We start from the raw sequence: 8,131 nt of genomic DNA, 5'->3' as shown, positions 1-8,131 counted from the left end.
GTGAACAATAATACTAGTGAAACTCTCAACGCATTGATAATATTAAGCCCCCTTTGTTTTTACGTACATGGGTAAAGGATAAGTATATTTACCGGGGCAAGCTTTTATTGAGGTTTTAGTGTTCTTGTAAATACAAGTTATCTGGGTGGAGAGAGAGATGAAATCTACTGGCATGAAGAGCCTTCTCTTCACTACCAACAATAAGAGAAATTATGGGGTTTGTGATGGGGATTCCAGCATAGAAGTCCTGCACCCTCTTCAAATTGATTTATTTTCTAATTTTGCCTTTCATATCCATCGCTCAAACGTAAAGCTGTAGCTTTAAACTCTTATTTTTTTGTTGTTCATAAAGTTTGTATTTTTTTTTTTTTTAAAACCAACACAATAGTAATTACATGGGTATTTTGAACATTTTCTGTGCTTCTTGTTAGAGAATTCTAATATAGGAGGTCTATTTATAATTATGTCTAAAAATCCAAGGAAGATGATTGCAATTATCAAACTTCAGGGGAAATTTCAGCAATGGTTAGGGAAAGTTTCAGCAACTTACTTTTTTTTTTATTATACCTTAAATCAAAATTTCAAACTATTGTATTTGAAACATTACTTGATCTATTTACTATTTACTATATTTTATAGTGTACACTATTTTAACATTAACAATGTTAGAAATTCAACTATGATATATATCATTAGTTCATTTTTTCTTTATCATTAGAAATTTATGCATTGTGGATTTTGGCTCATATTAATTTACACTTTAGGCTATTTCTATTCTGTTTATGTATATATTTGGCATGACTTCTGTTTATTAAATAAACATTTATATTTGATTTGTCTTTAAAACAAAAAAAAAAGTGATTAATAAATGTTTTTTGGTATTTATTGATAGCCAGGCATCAATAAGCACTACATAAACGGGATAACAGATAAACACCTTTGTGTCGGAGGAAACATTTGAAGCTTTTTCCACACTTGACACGTAAATCAAGACAAACATTAATAAGATAAATAAACATACATAATGAGACAAATACCCACACTTGACACCATTCATTTGATTAAATAGATAATTTTTTCTTTTTAATAAACAACAAAATGATCAAATAAATCATTCAATTCAACCAATTCAGTTTTCGTCAAACAAACTCATTAACCATTTGGCGGAGAAGAGGGGAGGCATAACATGATTAGACCCTAATACAATTAGATCAGCTCTTCATAGACAAACTTGGGATTTGCAATCATAGACAAGATCTGTTCAGGACCATGGGATCCTTTTCCATCAGGCAACAGGATGTATTTTTAAGTATTGCCCCATAAATCCTATATCTGTCTATGAAGAAGTAATAAACACACTGCAAAGAGTCTGACAAAGTTTGTTGAGTTCACATCAACGCTCATAGCACATTACATCTTTCGATGACAACCAAGGGAGATGTTCTCGGGCGCTAATGTTATCAATACTGGTTAGTGTACCGCAAGTGTGTGCAGCGGATACGAATTTCATTCAGAAACGTAGATGAAGAACGACTGTCAGAAAATTTTTCGCGCCAAATCACCCTTATTGGTAACAATGAAATGAAGCTTCATTCGGAAGCTTCACAGCAGCCTTAAAACTCTATCTGCTCATCTCTACAAACTCTCTTTGATGGTTGATATCCGTTCTTTCTGAAGCACCGTGAGTTGAGAGCCTTCAGTTAATTATCCCCCCCCCCGCGTCGTTTCGTTCTTCGTAAGAAGAAGAAAGGATCGTGGCAAAGCACAGCGGTCTAAAATTTGACAACATTAGGTGGGTATTCCTTCTCTAATTGCTTACTTGGTCCCTTACCCTAACAAATTAAAATAAAAACGCTTAATTTGCTCGAATAGCGTTTGGGTTTTATGGAATGTTGGTTCCAGCAGAAGCTGCTTCTTCTTCTTTTCGTATTACATAAAACGGTCTTTTTTGTTACATAATTAGATATGGGTTTTTGGGTGGTTTTATGGGTTTTGAGCTTTTTTGCTTACTTGTAGAATATGGGTTGTTTTTGGTGGTGATACAAAGCCATATCAATGAACAAGATAATCAGAGATCATATTTTCTCATTTGGTTTTCTTTCCTAGTGTTATTTCTTTTTATTTTTCGTAAAATACCCCACCTTTCCTGTAAAAGTGATGTAAAAGGCTTGCATTCTTTCCGAGGGCTAATATTAAGGCTCGTAAGATCTAAATCCTGGAGCACAGCCGGCCCCTGGCTCAGCTGCTTATGGACTGTGGGTATATGAGACCACCGACTGGAATCGTCATCTATTTCAATGCAGATGCAGTTCTGGTTCGAATTCACTGGTTGCGGCATGCTTGAATGCCATCCACCGAGAATGAAATGATGTCATCCTTGAGTTTATTTCAGGATTTTGAGAAATGAACTCATTTATGTTTATTTTCTTGATTACAACCAGTAAACAGTGCATTTTAGTTGATCGAAAACTGAACTTAAATTATTTCATTTCTCTTTTATCTAACATGCTGTTAGCCATTGACTTCGGACATTGTTATTTTTTGTGGGATGTCCTCTTTTAAGACATTTCCCAAATCATGCCATGTTGTAGGTTGGGTGATAACTTTTTAAGAATTCATTGATCAAAAAGATTTCTTTATAGGTTATATTATTTTCTTTCAATGTGAAAGAATGGTGCTTATTTGATCTTTGTACTCTTTTCTCTTTTGTCTTGTTTTTCCATTGTCAATCATTTGCGCATAATTGGAAGTTATGAATCATTTGGTAACTGATTCATTGTACGTTTGTTGTGATTTAAAATGCCTTTAGTTAACTAAGATTCTTTTCTATATTTGAGCGCAGTGAAGCATTTCTTGCTATTTGCTTGGAGGAAGTTCCTGCAGGGTGCAGACCACTACAAGGATTATGGTTATGCTTCTATACATGTTACACTCTTCCTGTTAGTTTCTGATTACACTTTCTCAGGCTTAAATTTAGATGTGGATTGTCGATCTTGCTTCTCTTCTTTTCAGTAATGGTAAATGGCAGAGGCAAAAAGTGAAATGTAAGAGTGTTTTTTAGTTATCCAACTTCTAAATTCTAACTAGACAAAGCCTTGGAATAATCTGTACGGAAAGAAAAAAGCAAATTACGAAGCACAATCCTTATGAGGAGAAGTTATTCACTTGCAACGAATGGTTCAAACTTCAAACAGACCACTTTTCTTATGACATGTTTAGGTTTTCTGTTCTAATAGGTTCATTTTATTCCAAATCTACAATTCTCTTCTCTGTTATTAACTCCTCTCCTTTCTCTTTACCCTTCAAAACCAAAACCAGGTGTCGTGTTATTTGGAAAAGTAACTTTATGCCTTTGTTAGCCAAACCCTAATAATTGGGATTAAGGCATTGCTGAATTAAGTTGATCTTTATATCCTTGATGAACACAATTTCAATCTTCAGTATGTTTTAAAATTAGCTGCTTCATGGAATAGACCAAGAACATAGTTTGAATTTTAAAAATGGAATTTAAATATACATTTTCTAGTAATGCAAACCTATCTATGGGAATAAATGAGCACCTTCTGAGTCTATGCTGTTTATCTTGCCTTATTTTCCCTTTGAGGACCAGATATGGGTGCATTGTTGTTGAAAGCATAGTTTATAACGAAAGAAAATGGGTTTAATTGTGAGCCTGCAATATCAAATAATCTTAAAATAGTTTATAACTGAATTAGATGGGTTAGCTAGTTGGCTAACTAAAGCTTATCTAGACTAAGTGAGGTGTTCCATACGGGTGTCCCCTCCCTTTAAGTGGGAAAGCAAGGTGTTTTTCACCTTTGGGAAAGGGGATAGTTGCATAATCACCTCAATCCGTATTTAAGCTCCTTAGAGGGGGGTTCACCCTCATTTAGAGAAATTATGTCTTAGGTAAAAACAGTCCCAGAGAGTCCTAAGAAAAGCCAAAGTGAAGAGAGAAGAAAATGAGAAGTTTCTTGAAGCAAAGGAAAGAAAGAGAAGAGACTATTTTCACAATTGCATATTCTTCTCCTCTCTTTTGTTTTCCTTTTTTTAAAGGAAATAAAGGAAAGGAAACCATCTACACCCAGGTGCTTTGACTTGTTTCCAAGGGCTGATTATGGTTCCCTTTAAATATAGGTGGAGAAAGGAGGGATAAAAACCGTCTATAGTTAGGTATGCAATCTGATTGATTATGGTTCCCTCCCCACATACAAAGACCGGAAGATGGATGCTCTCTACAATTAGAGTTTTGTTTGATATAGCTTACTGTGAAGAAGAAAGGAGTGAGAAAGAAATGTTTGTAATAAAGAAAAGAGAGAAAGAGAGGGAGGGAGGGAAGGAGGGAGAGGGAGGAATGTGGATGCTCTCTACATTAGAGTTTTGTGATTGAGTGAGAAATTAAGATTTTCATGCCAATTGATATAACTAGAACTAATTGCTAGTAAGGAACTGACATGTGGCAATGAGTCGGGCAGAATGATCAAGTCACTTCACCTCGGTGTGCAACCACATAACATCACTAGTTCTAGACTGTGTGGCAGGCACTCCCTTGGATGAGACTATTTGCTGACTTGAAGGCAGACACCTTGTCTTATGAAATAGCCAAAGTCAACAACTTGCTTAGAGGAAGGCATGAGATTGAACGGAGATGATACACGTGCACAAGCCCATGTCATGTGTAGGAATGGAAACGGTGTGGGGTGGGGATGGGGAGCCTCTCCTCATCTCAATCCCCGCGAAAATCCCCATCCCTGTCCCCGCTAATGGGGACAAGGTTATCCCCATCCCCGTCCCCATGGGGATCCCCATTCCCTGTGATTTTTTATAATGTTAACCATTTTATTTTTGTTTTTTATTTAATTTAAAAAAATAAAAATAAAATAATTAAAATATACAATCCTATTAGAAAAGGTTCAAACATATTCAACCATATTTTTAAAAATATTAATATATAGACGTATGTGTACATATATACATATATAATGTATGCATACATACATACATATATATTAGTGGGGATCCCAGGGGCAGGGATTGGGGTCCCCGCGGGGCGGAGAGTGCTCTCCCCGTCCCTGCTAACGGGGATGAAAATTTCCCCATGGGGCGGGGTAGATCCCCACGGGGATTGGGGAAATGGGGGAAATTCCCATCCCTAGTCATGTGTCCACTTGATTGACTGAGGAGGCAACACTTGGGTGCCCAGGTGGAGACACACTTTCAAGAAGCCAGACACCATGTGTAAAGCTAGGGCCGATATATGATCCATGTGGCAAAACTAATCAGACTGTCAGCGCCAACACATTTAAAGCGGGCCCATGGTCAACCATGTGCACATGACGTGTTGACCACAAGCTTGATGGGTGGATTGAGATTTCGAACATGTGGATGATGTGTTTGTTCCAGAAAGAGGCCCCTCACCTATAAATTGGTAAGCCCCTATCCATTCGAAGACTCTAGACACTCCATATACTCTACCCTCACTCACCTTGTCACACCTCATCTCATCCTGCATCTCACACAATCTTTGACGAGTTCATCAGTTCATTATTCTCTCTTATACGCTTTGTTGACTTGACCATAGATTTTATAAAGAAATGGCAGAAACAACCCAATTTATGACACCTTTGAATTTGATTTCCAGATTTCTAAGGGTCTGTCTGGAATCGGAATCGGAATGGTCAATTCTGATTCCAACTGTTTAGTTGCATATGGTTATTATGGTTCAAAGATACACGATTGGTTTTGAGAACTAGAGGTTGTTTCTTTTTTAGATTGTCCTCTGAATCATGAATTCATAAAAAAAATCCTTTGAATCATGAAATGCTCTTATGTACAAACTTCTTTTTTAAATAATTTTCTCAACTTCTTCAGTGATAACCTTTTTATTGAGCCATTTGTAGTCCTCTTTCCATTTGTATTTCTGAAAGTTTGATTGCTTTAATAATTGACTAGTCAATTCAATCAACCTTAATTGTGTCCCAGCATTCTGCTTTATCAAGAGCCATTTTTTCTGTTAAAAGATAATTAGTAAATTCTTAGGTTTCATGCAATGTCTTCTCTGGCCTTCTCCTTGCTTTTTTAGAGCCTATTAACTTTCTCTCATCTTATCCCCCATTGGTTGGTTCTAGAGTTTATGTACACATGTCTTCACCTTTAGAAATCAATGATATTTTGATTTAAATTTTGCCTATTATTGCCATGATGGGCCATCAAATACCGGGTGAAAACTTTTAATAACATTCATGGTTGTGATGTATTACTTTTGTTCTCATATTTGTTCACTTTTTTTTTTTTTTTTCCTTTAGTTCTGAAAATTTGATTTGTGCTTCAAAGAACAAGTTGATCTGATGGTTTAATATTAAATTTGCACGGTACAATGTAGAGTTGTGGGCAATTCAAGGAGTACTTGTCTAAACATTCTTTTGTGCTTTGGCTTTATGTAACCTGTCTTTACTAAATTTTTGCAGGTTGTTAACATTAGTACTAAGTTTACTGTGTCATCATTTGTCAAACGAGTAGAAAAGCTCTCAGATAACCAAAGAAATGCAATAAAGAGGATGGGGTTCAGTCATCTGCTTGTTATGCCTAATCAAAACCTAAGCAAAACTCTTTTAGCGGAATTGATAGAAAGATGGAACTGTGAAAAGAAAGCTTTTGAACTTCCTCCTGGCGAGATAAAAGCCACATTAATGGATATTGCCTTAATTCTTGGAATACGTGTTACTGGTGAGCCTGTAGTTTTAACAGATGAACCCTTTTCAGAATTGGAGAAAGTGTATGGTGCTTCTTCACAGAATAGGCAGATCACTGTAGCATCACTTGAAAGGAGGTTACAGTCTCTCAGTATGGTGACTAATGAAGAGTTTATTAGGACTTTCATTTTATTTATTTTTGGAGCGCTTCTGTTTCCAAATGCTGACGGGACAATAGATTCTCGTTATCTTTATTTTCTCAAAGACCTAGACAAAGTGCCACACTTTGCATGGGGAGAAGCAGTCCTTAGGGATTTACATTTCTGGTTAGATAGAAGAAAAAGAGAAACTGTAGAATACATGGGAAGTTGCCTCATTTTTCTCCAGGTATATTTCGGCATCTGTAATTTCTGTTATAATGAATATATGTAATTACTAATTGATTTTTGTTCTGATTTTTCAACAGATATGGTCCTATGAACATATTGATATTGCACGACCTATCTTCCAAGGGTCAAAGCTATCCTTTCCACGTGCATGCCAATGGAAAAATTCCACATCTTATACAAGGCAATGGTTTACTACCAAGTTTGAAAACTTGCAGGAAAAGCAGGTATTTCATTACTTGCCAGTATATTTAGAAATTAATATTTGTCATGTAACTCTATTACCAATCAAAAGCATGTTAATTCTGTTTTTCTTTTGTGGTAGATGGTAAAAGTATTTATTGGTATGGTAAGATAAAAGGGCAAGGTCCTCAAAATACAGTGAGCTTTGTATGGTTGGTGAGATAAAATAATAAATAACATGTAATTGATTCTATACCTTGAAGCAGGAATCAAAAAAGTATAATTCCCAATTTAGCCTGAAGTGATAGCAATTGAGCTCTTGGTAATCCTTCAAAATCAGTGCCCATCTCACCATTGATCTTTTAATTTGCCAAACAAGAATACCTGTAGTAGAGGAACATGTTGCTTCTTTTTGGCATCTCTTTTTTTGGTAATCCTGTTTGGCGTCTCCAATGCCAATTATTAAGGCTCCGTTTGGTTTGTAGGATGGGGATGAGAAAAAGGGAATGTTCCGAAAATATTCCTTTTTCTCTCATTTGTTTTGAAGGAAAGAGAGGGATGGGATGAGAAAAGTGTGGGATGTCAGATCCCAAAATCATGGATTTTGGGTCGCACCAAAACCGTGCGACCCCGGTGGAAAAATTTGGAAAAGCACTGTTACAACCGAAAGAACCACTGTTACTGGCCTTCTTCACCTGGCAAGGAACCAGCGGCGACTGCGAGGGGCAGTGGCGATCTTTGGCAATCTCCCTCCATCTTCCACATCTCTCTTCTCCCTCACCTTCTTCCCCTCTTCACAAGATCTGTGGCAATCTGCGAGGGGCACTCCTGTTCTTCCTGTCTTCACCAGATCTGCGGCGAACCAGGCAG

This window comes from Nelumbo lutea, chromosome 5, assembly GCF_056320005.1.
Source record: "Nelumbo lutea isolate HS-2025 chromosome 5, American lotus-T2T, whole genome shotgun sequence".
In the NCBI taxonomy this organism is placed as follows: domain Eukaryota; kingdom Viridiplantae; phylum Streptophyta; class Magnoliopsida; order Proteales; family Nelumbonaceae; genus Nelumbo; species Nelumbo lutea.
This window is presented reverse-complemented; position numbering follows the sequence as displayed.